This window comes from Cupressus sempervirens, chromosome 6 (assembly GCF_028749045.1).
Source record: "Cupressus sempervirens isolate cs-2001-9-10 chromosome 6, ASM2874904v1, whole genome shotgun sequence".
Taxonomy (NCBI): Eukaryota; Viridiplantae; Streptophyta; class Pinopsida; order Cupressales; family Cupressaceae; genus Cupressus; species Cupressus sempervirens.
In genome coordinates this window covers 540,325,161-540,339,718 of record NC_143123.1, presented here as the reverse complement: position 1 = coordinate 540,339,718, position 14,558 = coordinate 540,325,161, and positions in this window count along the sequence as shown.

Here is a 14,558-nt window from a genome sequence, read left to right as displayed (position 1 = left end):
GCAATTTAAGGATATTTGTATCCCTTCAATTAGAAACTTGGAAGCCTCATTTAAAGGAGTCAAGGATAGTAGTGGAGAGTCAAATTCTAACTCTATGAGGTTTATCTTAAAGATAGTGATGATTGGGATTTTTTAGGTTTGTAGAAAATTCCTGACATCTTGGAAGAGAATATTAGAATAATTTGCAGCTAATATTATCAAACCAAATATTGGGAAAGAAAAGAAAAGTGGACCTAGATCTAATCAGGTAAAATTGGCCCTAGTGAGTAGTGATATAGAATAAGTCAAGCTTTTGAGATCTGGATGGGGTTATGCCCTTTTCCAAGAGAAACAAGGATCCTTTTGTGGAATATAAGAGGTTACATTTTCCATGACAAGGTTCACTTGATCAAAGTATGGTTGGATCAAGTGAGACCAATTTTTTTTTTTTTTTTAGGAAATAAAGCTTAAGAGTATATATGTGTAGAGTTTTACTTGTAGATTTCTAAAATGGAGAGGTTATTTCTTCGAGGCATTGGGAGCAGTTGGGGGGTTTAGGTGCACTTTGGAATAGAAATTCAATAGTAGCTATAGTGAACAAATAAGGGAAGTCATGGAAGTGGTTGCAAATGGATTCTAAACAGAAATATTATAAATGTTTATGGACCAAGAATTCAAGGCAAAAAATGACAGTATGACAAGTTTTATCTAATATCATTTTAGGGAAAGAGGAGGATACATTTATTTTAGGAGAGGAGTTTAATTCTATTTTAAGTCCAAGTGAAAAAAAATGAGGGAAAGGTTGGGTTGGGCAAAGAGAAAAGGAATTTACAAACTTTTGCACAAATATTGGACTATTTAAAACCAATCTTTAGAAATGGTCAACTTATATGGATGAATAGAAGGAAGGATTTTCTTAGTATTGCTAAAAATTTGGATAGATTCTTATTATCAAGAGATTGGGGTGATTTTGATTAGATATGTCATGAAGATATTCTCCCTATTTTAGGTATGGTCACTGCCTAATTTGTTCAAACATTCAAGAAGACTTAGTTCCATAATGGGCCTTGTTTAACTTTGAGACAATGTAGCTTCAACATAAGGATTTAGAAGGACGTGTAGATTTGTGGTGGAATATGGTCATGATCAAACTTGAAAATAAGGTTTTTACCTTGTTTAAAAAACTCCAGCATACTAAGGATCAACTAAAAATATGGAATAGAGAAAATTTTCAAAACATTTTCAGTTAAAAGTTCAAACTAGAGCAAGACTTGATATATGCATTCCTCAATTATAGCTTTAGGTATGGGAGAATAGAAACTACATCTTGAATTTAATGTGAATCTCATTCAATTTATCCACACTTAGTTTTTTCAGAAAATGGAATTTCTCTTCGAATTGTGTTAAAGAAATTGATCTTTTGCTCATTGGATTTTTGTGAGCATCAACTCATTGAATCCACGTCACAATTACTTGTCGGAATATGAGTAATATTCTTCTTTTTTTGTATTCTCCATCATATTTTTTCTTAAAACTCATCAATATCTTAATTAAATTAATATTGTTTGATGAAAATAATTTGTTTGATGTATTATATTTTTTTTTCCCACATGTACATGTTATTTCCATGTTTGTTTGGGCTTCCATGTATGTTTTATGCTTTTGTATTTTCAAATATAGAGTTTTCATGGTGTTAAGCTACTCATTTTTATGTGTATGCTTAGAACAAGAATTTATTAGACCAATTTTTTTTTCCCCTTTTTGCCTAATTTGAATCTAAGTTATTAGCTATTTATGAAGAATCGTCAATGGTGGTGACCTTTGAGATTGAATCTTAATCCATGTATATTTCTCATATTTTCTTGTAATTTGGCATTGTGAATTAATCTTATGTTTGTGGCCATTGTGCATTTTTGGTGTGTTGAAATGAGATCCACCTTAGATTTTTTACTCTATGCAATTAGGTTGGTTGAGTTTTCCTTGTGCACGAGTGAGTTAGCATTATTTTCTAGCTTGTGTTGAATGCTTGATTTTAGATCGCATCCTAATATATTAATGTCAATGTTTGGACCACATCACAACAAAAAAATTGTGTGCCTTGTTGAAATTCTAAGGGGCCCATGCTCTTGGTTGAGGACAATAGAGCTTGTGTTAATCATGTTGGCTTTCAACTTGGAATCCTTATCTTATTTGATGCATGGCTTGGAATTATTTATGGGTTTATGTTTTATTACCTTGGCATCACATTATTTGACTAATTATGTACAGTAGTGGGATGGAGTGGCTATCCAAGGTGGGTTAGGGCACAAAGTGGTCTTAGATTAACCCTTGACAGAGTTCTTCATAAAATCTATGACATGATTAAATAAAATGGGGTATAGGGTAAAAGCACAAACCTGTCTCACCCTTTTGTAAAGGAAAAGGCTAACAAAAGTATGATTGTTCACCTTCAATGACATAAAATTTGTCTTATTATTATGAATTTGAAAATCAAGTAAACTAATGAAATGTGTAGAAATGGATGAATTTTAGGATTATTATTTGACTGCTTATGTAGAGTAGTGGGATGGAGTGGCTATCCAAGGTGGGTTAGGGTAAAAAGTGGTCTTAGATTAACCCTTGACAAAGTTCTTCATAAAATCTATAACATGATTAAATAAAATGGGGTATAACATAATAGAAGATAAACTAAAATTTGTACAATGGTTGTCTAAGTGAAATGGAGTTGGTAGAGTCATGGCAATATCTAGATGCTTAGTTGGCATGGCCATGGCCATCTATTGATGTTGATTAGGCATAATCATGGTTGTTTGCAAACATTGAGCCAACATAGTATAACAACGAAGGTTGCTAAAGACCACATAGGCCTCTACGTCATTTGATGACACTCCATTCTCAAATCTTGTCACATACCTTTTCTAAGTCTAAATAGTGACCCCACTTCCCACCCAGGGAGCCACCTATTCAACTTATTTGGTGGAGGGCAAGGATCAAAGATCTTTTATAAATGAAAAAATTTAGAAAGACCCTATGAGAGAAAGCATGCCTACAAGATAGGTTATTAGTGCCTAGCCCTAGTTGGGCCATAGAGAATGTTTCCTCCCTTGTATTGTTATGTCTCGGCAAGTTGAGTCATAAGGTGATACTCGCATTGCCTCCTCATGTCTGTCGTCATCTATCTTGTTCCCTATCCATAATTTACATTTTTCGTAACATGCAATAAGGCTATTATGATTGATGATGTTAAGTAGTCACCATTTCATCCATCCACCATGTAGACGAAATAGTTATGATGCCATTTATAAGTGACCTACAAACTCACATGTAAAGATCACCATAAGATTGTGGCTATATGAGGGATCAATGACTTGATGATCAGTTGAAGCCACCATTAATCTTGAAATCATCTTCATAATATGAATTCATTAGATCATAATCAAGTTTCATTCACATACTTTGCATCCATCACCTTGCATACTTATATCCATGATAGATCATACAATATGTGTATTTTTCCATATATATATGCACAATGACCATTCAATTGTCATGCCTACATACATAGTAATGGCATCATACTATCATACAGACTATTGTTGTATTTGCATTCACATTTTTCCACACATGACCAACAACATAATATTTTTTAATGTCCCCATTTTTAGCAAGTTCCTACAGTTGGCCAAGTAAGTTCACCCTCACGACCCTCATGAGCTGATAGTGGGATTTGAAGGTCTCAATTGTGTGGTTATAGACTTTCCAATAGCCTATGGTGTGTTTTAGCTCTGTTTGAGAGACTTACTATTTATAGTAAGTCAATCTGTTGGTTCGGATGAGCTCAATTGATTTAGAGGAGTTGGGTGATGCTCTCCGTTTTTATTTGGGCTTCTAGTTTGAGCTCCAAGAATCTTGGAGAGAGTGTCTATTTACAATAAGTCACCCCATTAGGTTCATTCATCATCAGGATCACTTTGTTGTTGTTAGATTTTGATTCTAGTGCTTCTTCAGCTATTTTTGCAAGACGGGTGAATTATTATTATTATTCATCTAAATACCTTGAGGTTGTTATTTTTGTTGGTCTTTTTTGTTGGTCACCTCAATATCATAGCTCATTGGAACCGTGATGAAAAAATTTTAATCGTGGGAACAAGAAACAATGGCCTTGTGTATCAGAATATTAAGTTATGGTGGAAAAGGTCATTTTTGGAGCCAAAAGCAATTAATAAATTATATTAATGCCACTTTATTATATTTTAATGTTGTGTCGAGAAAGCTTCTTAAGTGGAGTTCTTTTGGGAAACTAGTGTCATTTGGAGATTATAAATATGGGGACATTTGATGAGGAAAGCATTCAATTATTTGATTATCTTATTTTGTTTTGTCATCTTTGTGACGTTTCTGAAGTATGATTTTGTAATGTCCCTGATTTAGCAGGTTTTCGGAATACAATTTTGTTAGCTCATCATCATGACCCTCATGAGTTGATGTGTGGTTTTGGGAGTCTCTATCCAAAAATTGCTATTTTTCAACTTGCTAATTTTAGTAAGTCACCTTTGGACATTACTATTTTTGGAATGTGCACTTCAAGCAAGGTGGACATCTAGTTTTTTATTTGAAGCTCTTGATGATTTCTTATGGAAGTCATATTTATTTGGAAAATTGTGGTTTGATAGTTATTAATGATACTCTTAATTATCATTCTATTTTATAATATAAAGTGTTATGACTTTATATTATAAAAATTTCCTTCAAGTGAAAAGTGTGAGCTTGAAGCTAAGTGGCTCAACTTTGTTGTATAAATATAGCTTTTTGGAGAGGGAAAAAGCATCTTGATTTCATATATTATCTCTTGATTACCTGTGAGGTTTTTTCTATCTAGGATCTGCTCTGGAGGTCAATTTAGTGAATTTCTACTATTGTATAGAAATTCAAAAAAAATTATCCTACTATTGTCTATTGTGTCTAGGAGATTGCCTATTGGTTCTACATTTAATTAAGATGCTTAAATTTGTATTGCTTAATTGCAGAGTCTGCAAACTGGGAGGCAAGTTTGGGGTTATAGAGAAAAGGGTTGAGTTTTATTTGCAGGCAGCGTCCAACAATCATCACTATTCCCTGCATAATTTCCTGAGCTGCATCCACTATTCTATAGAATTGGATGAGAATCACAAACATCTTGCAACCTACTCCTGGCCGCATGAGAAACACAGAGGTTGCATTCAGTTTTAAGGCTCAATTTTGGGTACATAATCATTGTTAAGGAGTCTAGACTATAGCCTTCCACCTACAACTCCATTGAAGGATCATTGGCATACGTGGTAATTTGGTGAAAGCTTGTTTTCAGCTTGCAAGATGTTATTGAATTCTACATGAGCACTAGATAATTGGATGTGCTTCTATCTTCAAGTTCAAACTGATATGTTTTAAATTTAAGTTCTTTCAATAATGTTCTCTCTTGGTTTGATGTGATCAATAATATAAATCATTGCATATTTCTATTTGAATTCTATTCAATTTAATATTTCTTAAAAGAAAATTTACTATTTAAATCCAAATTATAGAAATGGGGGGAAAAAACATTATTAAAGAAAGAAAAATTGAGTATACATAGTAGAATCACAACTAAGATCAATTAGATTTTTTTCAATGGTATCAGAGCAATTTTCCTGCCAGCCTGGAGGAATTGGGCTCAAAAATTTTAGAGGGATATCTCTATTGTTCTGCATCTTAAGATATGGATGGTGATCGAAAGTTTGTGCTAGGCATGCACTACACCAGAAGGGATCAGAATGTATGTCCCAGAGAGGGAGAGCTAGAGATTCATTTTGGCTTGGTGGCTAGTCTGAGTGGTTCTGGTGGCATCAGGAAATGAGCTATAGATGCTCAATTTGATAGATATGCCTTGCAGGCATTTAGGAATATCACAAACAAGCAATAGCAGATGACAGGTGTTCTCCAACAGTTGTCTAATACCTTGTAGCAGTTAGCTTTGCCTCAGGATCAAGGTTGTGTGTGTGTGTGTGTGTGTGTGTGTGTGTGTGTGTGTGTGTGTGTGTGTGTGTGTGAGAGAGAGAGAGAGAGAGAGAGAGAGATGCTTCTATTAGTTCCCACATGTCACATGTGGATACATGGCCCAGGGCTGATGACAGGCACAAGATTGAGGATCATGTCAAGATGGATGATAGGGTGGATAGGACAGGCTATATTGGTGCGCAAGACAGGCCATAGAGACCCACCTTCCTAAGACCTACATTACATACAACTAGCACTACTTCTGATGCTGCTCCATTTGTTGATGATGTATTGACTCATTTTAATGAGTGGAATTCTCTTCCTCAGGTATTAAAGGATAACTTGAGATTTGATAGATATCTAACACAGAAGCGTGAGCATTCTAGGGGTAGGCCTATTGGTAATAGACAATGGCCCAGGTATACTGAGCTCTAGTAGGCAACTAGTAAGATGACATTGGCTCATTTTGATGGGAGCAATAGGGTGACTACTAGAGCTTGGGTCCACAAGATCGACAGCTACATTGCTTTGCATCCTATGACTAAAGAGGATGCCATCAGGTTTTTTGTGCTACACCTTGATGGAGTTGCGCATGATTGGTGGTATCATGGTTTAGTATCTCTCCACCATGATTAGATCATATCATACCAAGAGTTTGTTGATAGGGTGATAGAACCTTTTGACAAGAAGGATCTTGAGGTTTATTTTATGGAATTGGCTTAATTACGACAAACAAATAGTTTGGAGACATTCATCAATGAGTTCCAAAGGTTGTCAGTGATGGTGTATGACATATCTGAGTAGAGGAGGCTTATGTTATTCATTGAAGTTCTTGTTGAGCCACTTAGAGGGTGGGTTAAGTCATTAGATCCCCCTTCATTGCATGAGGCAATAAAAAAAGCCCATAATTCAGAGGCCTCTACACCTAGAGGAAAGTTTTCCTTGAAGCCTGCTACATCCTCCTATGATAGGACACCTCCCTAGAGAGAGAAGGCTAAGGGTAAGCATTTTGCTATAGCACCTTTGGACAAGGAAACAATTAATGATTTGAGGAAGAGGAAATTGTGTTTCTACTGCAAGGGACCTTATGATATCATTGATGACTGTCTTATGAAGCCTAAGGGTAAAAATAGGATTATGGAGTGGTTCTACAATGATGATGGTAGTGCTAAGTTTTAGGAGCAGTTTGGGGATTGTGATCAGGATCAGCATAGGAGTGTTGATGTTGATGATGAGGTGGATGACTCCAACCTAAAGGTAGCTTACTTATCTAGTATGAGGAAGGAGGCAACTTTCAAGTAGTGTGGGCTCATAGCTAGATAGAGTATTGTTGCATTATTTGATACTGGAGCTACTCATAATTTTATTGATGCACATTTGGTTACTAGGAGAGGCATGCAAACTGGGGATTTTGAGGGTCTACGGGGACAAGTAGCAGATGGTTACACCTTGGAGTGTAACAAGATGATTAAAAACCTTTCTATGAAACTTAATACATATGCTTTCTCTGCAGATTTTTATGTTGTAGACATGGGGGGGACAAATATAGTTCTTGGTATGGCTTGGTTACACAGACATAAGGATATCTACTTGAGTATAGAGAAGATCAAGATGAGATTCATCAAGGACAAGCAACCCCAAGCTCTTAAAGAAATTTGTAATGATGAGCTGAAATAGATCTCCCTTAGGTGCACAGAACATTTGGTTAGTCATGAGGATACTATTGATTGGGCCATGGAGTGTAGGATCATGCCTACTCAAAATAATATTGAGAAGGCCAAATATCATCTAGATATCCAGCAGTTGAGAATTAAACATTCTAATGTGTTTAATGATTTACCCCCTAGTAGGCCACTAGATCGTAGAATTGAGCATATTATTGAGTTGGAGGAGGGCACTACGCCTATTATGATTACTCTCTATCACCATCCAAAGAGGATCAAAGATGAGATTGAGAAGACCATACAGGAGCTACTTGATCAAGGGCATATTAGGCCAAGTAAGTCCTCATTTGCTTCTTCATTTGTTTTGGTGAAGAAGGATGGCACCCTCTAGATGTGCATTGATTACTGGATGTTGAATAAGAGAACTATTAAAAATCAGTATCTCATTCCTCAGATTGATGAGCTCATTGATGAATTGCATGGAGCGAAGTATTTTTCAAAGATTGATTTGAGGTCTGGCTATCATTAGATCTAGGTTAGAGAGCAGGATATAGAGAAGACAACATTTACATGTCACTATCAGCATTTTGAGTTTTTGGTCATGCCTTTTGGTCTTACTAATGCTCCTACCACCTTTCAAACTACTATGAGTAGGGTGTTCCACAGTCAGCTCTGCAAGTTTGTGCTAGTCTTTTTTGACGATATTGTGATTTATAGCAAGACTTGGGATGATCATGTTCTTCATTTGGATACAATTTTGGGTATTCTGGATAGGGCTTCCTTGTATGCCAAGGAGTCCAAATGTGCTCTCAGTATGATAGAGTTTCTTTCTTGGGACATATCATTAGTATTGATGGAGTTTGCATGGACCCAAATAAGATCAGTGCTATTGTAGAATGGCCTACACCTGAGACCCTGACACAATTGAGGGGGTTTATTAGACTTTGTGCTTTTTACCGGAGATTTGTGGCCAGTTTCTCAAGACACATTGCTCTCCTTACAGATTTGACCTGTAAGGGTGCTTTCCAGTGGTCATCCCAAGCACATGAATGTTTTAAGAAGTTTAAGACTATTATGACTTCATGCCCAGTATTGACTTTACCTAATTTTTCTTGGCCCTTTGATTTGCATTGTAATGCTTCCAAAGAGGGTATTGGTGTCATTTTATCCTAAGATTGACATCCCATAGTTTTTTAGAGTAGGAAATTATGGGGTCCTAAGAGAAGTTTTAGTGTTTATGATAAGGAAATGTTAGTTATCATGCATGCTTTGGCTAAATTCAAGCAATAGTTAGTGGGAAACATGTTTTGCATTAAGACCGATCATAATAGCCTGAGACATTTCCTAGGACAGAGAGATTTGAATGAAAGGCAACAGAAATGGGTCAGCAAGCTACGGTCTTATGATTTTGATATCTCCTATATCAAAGGGACTTGAAAAGTAGTTGTATATGCTCTTTTGAGGAGACCTCGCCTTTGTGTAGTTTATGAAATTTTAGAGGATTGGAGGCATTTAATTATAGCTAAATATGCCAAGGATCATTAGGTGACAAGTATTTTGGATGGTAGTATTCAGAATGACAGATATTTTCTTTTAGGGGAGTTGATTATCTACAAGGGGAGGATTTATTTGATTCTAGAGTCAGTTGTGCATAAGATTATTTTACGAGTATTCCATGATTCTTCTATGGCTCGTCATCTAGGATTTTTCAAGACTTATAGATAGGTTTGGGAGAGATTTACATGGAAGGGGTTGAAGGATGATGTTCATCACTATGTCTAAGAGTGTTTAGTTTGTCAGAAAAATAAACATGAACACACATATCCTGCTGGATTATTACGGTCACTTCCTATCCCTAAGAGGAAGTGAGAAGGAATTTCCATGGACTTCATTGTGGGCTTACCCAAAGCCCAAGGGTAGGATTGTATATATGTGGTGGTAGATAGGCTCACAAAGTATGCTCATTTATTCCCTATTACCACTACCTATTCAATTGTGCAGTTGGCTGAATTATTTTTCAGAGAGATCTTTAGGTTACATGGTTTACCTAAAACCATTGTGACTGATCGTGACAATAGATTTATGAGTCATTTTTGGCAGGAGATTTTTAGATTGTGTGGGACTAAGTTGACTCCCAGCACCAACTACCATCCGTAGACTGATGGCCAGACGGAAATAGTAAATAAGTGGATAGAGGGATATTTATAGAATTATGTTTCTTCTCAGCAGAAGGCTTGGGTAAAGTGGATTCACTTATGTGAATATTATTACAATTCCACTCATCACATCATTATACAGGTGTCGCCTTTCAGAGATCTATATGGGTATGATTCACCTAGTTTTATAGACTTGTTATGTGGTGACAACAAAGTGCCAAGTGCAGGAGAGTTGTTGTAGGACAGCTAGGATGTAATGAGGTCCCTGAGAGATAATATGTAGAAAGCAAAAAATCAAAAAAAACAATATGTTGATCAGAGGAAAACAGCTCGATCTTTTTAGTTTAGTGACATGGTCTACTTGATGTTGCAACCGTATTGGCAGTCTTTGATCAAAATGAGTGGTGCTAAGAAACTTAAGCCACCTTATTATAGCCCCTTTTGTATTGTACGACATGTTGGAGAGGTGGCTTATGAGTTGCATCTGCCTAAGGGTAGCAAGGTTCATAATGTATTTCATGTTTCTCGCCTTAAGGGAGCTTTGGGTAGTCATGTGATAACATCACCTATATTGCCCCCATTGGATGATGAAGATTGGAATTGATTTCAGAGGTGATTCTTGATACTAAAGAGAGACAATTACAATGAAGGACTATCCATGAGTTGTTGGTTAAGTGGCAAAATCTACTAGAGGAGGATGCTACTTGGGAGCCTGAGGATATTTTACAGCACCCTCGATTGTGATTCCTTGAGGACAACCAATCTTGGGGAGGACTATAATGTCCCCAATTTAGCGGGTTTCTGGAATAGAGTTTTGTCAACTCATCATCACGACCCTCATGAGTTGACATGTGGTTTTGGGGGTCTTTGTCTAGATATTGCTATTTTTGGGCTTGTTAGTTTTAGCAAGTCACCTTCGGATAGTTACTATTTTTGGGATGTGCAATTCAAGCAAGGTGGACATCTAGTTTGTTATTTGAAGCTCTTGATGATTTCTTATGGAAGTCATACTTATTTGGAAAATTGTGGTTTAATGATACTCTTAATTATCATTCTATTTTATAATATAAAGTGTTATGACTTTATATTATAAAAGTTGCCTTCAAGTGAAGAGTGTGAGCTTGAAGCTAAGTGGCTCAACTTTGTTGTATAAATATGGATTTTTGGAGAGGGAAAAAGCATCTTGATTTCATATATTATCTGTTGATTACCTATGATGTTTTTTTCTAAAATTTTGGGATCTACTCTAGAGGTTGATTTAGTGAATTGTTGTTGTTGTATAGCAATTCGACAAATTTTGCTCACTGTTGTCTGCCATGTCTAGGAGATTGCCTATCATTTCTACATTTAATTAAGAAGTGTAAAGTCCTATTGCTTAATTGTGGAGTCTGTGAACTGGGAGGTGAGTTTTGGGTTACAAAGAAAGGGCCGAGTTTTATTTGCAAGCAGTGTCCAACAATCATCATTATTCACTGCATAATTTCATGAGCTGCATCCACTGTTCTACATAATTGGATGGGAATCCCAAACATCTTGTAAGCTGCTCCTCACCATGTGAGAAACATAGAGGATGTGTTTAGTTTTAAGGGTCAATTCTAGGTATGTAATCATTGTTAAGGAGTCTGGACTATAGCCTTCCACCTACAACTCCATCAAAGGATCATTGGCATACATGGTAATTTGGTGAAAGCTTGTTGTCAACTTGTGGCATGTTATTGAATTCTGAATGAGCACTGGATAACTGGACGTGCTTCCATCTTCAAGTTCAAACTGATATGTTTTAAACTTAGGTTCTTTCAATAATGTTCTTTCTTGGTTTGATGTGATCAATAATATAAATCATTGTATATTTCTATTCAAATTCTCTTCAATTTAATATTTTTCAAAAGAAAATTTATTGTCCAAATCTGAATTATAGAAATTGGGAAAAAATATTATTAAAGCAAGAAAAATATAGTATAATCACATTAGAGATCAGTTAGATTCTTTTCAAAAAAAATTGTGCCCTTGCTGAACTATAAGGGTTTGTTCTTGAGAAGTTCATTGAAATTCACAGCTGAGGTATTGTGAATTAATTTTATGAAAATTGTTCTTTATTTCTCTTTTTTATACATTATGGTTGGGAGATATTGTGTTGTTGGGAATTTGGAATTTGGCATCTTCTTACATTACCATTATTGTTGCTAAGAAGCAGTTAGATGCTGGTTAATTTGGAGTTGGTTGAGCACACATTTATATTTGTTGTTAGGCGTTATTTTCTATCTGCACTTTGGGAGCAACGTTTAACATATCTACAGTTGCATTTGTTTGTTGGAGAATTCTTTTGTTGCTACTAGACTTCATTTCAATGTGTTTGAAGACATGTCTTAACTATTATTTGAGAGCCAATAGGGCTCATTACAATGGTATCAAAGCTTGCTTGCAAAGTGTTTGACAAAATGTCAAACAATTGAATTATAAAAGAATTTGGTGTTTGATGAAGTTATAACTAGTTGGGGTTATTACATATTTAATATAATCATGCCACTGTATAACATTGCATATTACTTAGCTTAACCCTTGCATAATCATGGCACAATCACATTTACCATGTTATTTCATAAATCACCTCCTGCTTGTGATTATCTTTTCTCAACATAATAAAAAATATATTGTGGCATGATTAATAAGGTAATTGGTTAATAATCAATTATCATAATAATAATTTCATGATTGTTATGTTAGCCATTTAGTTAAGAAAATTTCTTCATATATGCCCCTTCCTTTTGCATCACATATATTACGATGATCATATCATTCAATCAAATGATGATTTCGAAAACAAAATAGTATCCTATAAGGATCACTCATTAATAGAGCATATTATCTTTTGGCATCCATTCAATGCAAGCATATAAAGTTACAATCAGAGACAACATCACCATTTGAGCATATTACTATTATCATATCAAACACAACCTACAACATTATTCAGAGTATACTTAGAAGAGATATATCAGATACGACCTACACAAGTTGCATATTCTTAATTGCATGTAAGATAAAACAAACAATACAAGGTATTGAGATTTCCTCAGTCATTGCATATAAATTTGTATGTATCAAAGACAACAAAAAATTAAATTATAATCTTGAGTATTATGCAATCATAAAAAATTGTACATAAACTATATTGCTTATGCATTTGGAATTAAGTTGTATTCAAGTATGACTTAAATACTAGCTTCGTTGAGATATTGTTTATATATCCAATGTATTGTGAAGAATTCAAGTAGTGTCTTTAATTCATGTTGACTACAATTGTATCAAGCACATATGAATTACTCTCACTCGACAAAAACTCACCAAGCCCAACAAAAAATCTTGGGAACCTAAAAAATAGCTTAAATCTAATTTAAAATATATGTTTATTTGCAAAATTTGATGGAAATGGAAACACTATGTAAATTAGTTTTAAATTAGAATATTTTAAGACATCATTCAAAGTTAAACAATAACTAGTAACTACACAAATTGCTAGGGTTTGTTTATTGAAAAAAGATTATATGTTCTTCATAAAAACATCTCAAGAGTTAAAAAAAAAAAACACTTGTCAAAAATAGTATTGAATAGTCTACAAATTATTCAAAATCATTCGTAACTACTTAGGAACGAATTTGAATTCATTTACATGCAACAAACAAAAACAAAATGTTATCAAAAACAATCTCAGCAAACCTACCTTGAAATGAGATTTTTCTTGCAAAATCGACCGTAATTTGCCTTAAATCCACTTGAAGATGCCTTCAATAGCTTGTAATCAGCTAGAAAGGGTTTTGAAAGCCTTATCCCTCCTCTACTCCAAGTCCACAATGTTGCAAATACAAACTGGTCACAAAAAAATGTTTTGGAGCATTTAAAGCATGTTATACGCACATGGAGTTTTTACAAAAACTCAGCCTTGAGTTCCTGAGTTTTCTGGGAAGAACTTTATTAGCTCAAAAAATTGGCGAGTTTCTATTGCTCGACATGTATTCCATCTATAGTATCAAGTGTATATGTCCTCAATTTTATTTATTCGATACTCCTCAATGGAGAGATACAATTATTTAGGTCACATGTTGGAGTTAGCAGTTGTTTACTTACAAATTTGTGCTTCATATAGGTTTTTGCACATACAATTGTTGTTTATGTGCATATGATAATTATTCTTATGCATTTACCCATTATATCTCTACATTTGTTGTTTTTTCTTGCACATTTGTTATCTTCTCCTACACATATTAACCTATCTCCAATTCTACATATTTGTTCTTGTTCTATCTAAGAAATTGCTAGTCATGCATATGATTTGATCGTGCTCTACACATTTGTATCATTTTTATGCTCCCTTAGCTTTGTATAGATATGGATTTGATATTTAGATTCCTTTTGTTTCCAAGATTATTTTCATGTATTTAGATTGTGTTTTTGTTATTTTTTGTTGTTGTTTATAACACTTTTTTATTTACTTTTTAAATAAGCCTCATATTGACTATTGTGGAAGATTGACTCGTCTCCTTGACTGGCATCTGTGGACAATGGTCGGGTCCTATCTTGTGAGGTTTGTGGATGTGTATGAACTCTTTATTTTGACCTTGAATGTGATTGTTCTTTCTTATTGATTTTGGAGTTAATCACAGAACCCTTGAAAGTTCTTCTTAGTCTTTCCCTTGTGCACAATCCCATGACAGTCATGTTTTTTACCTATCTTTGCTTACGCATTGTT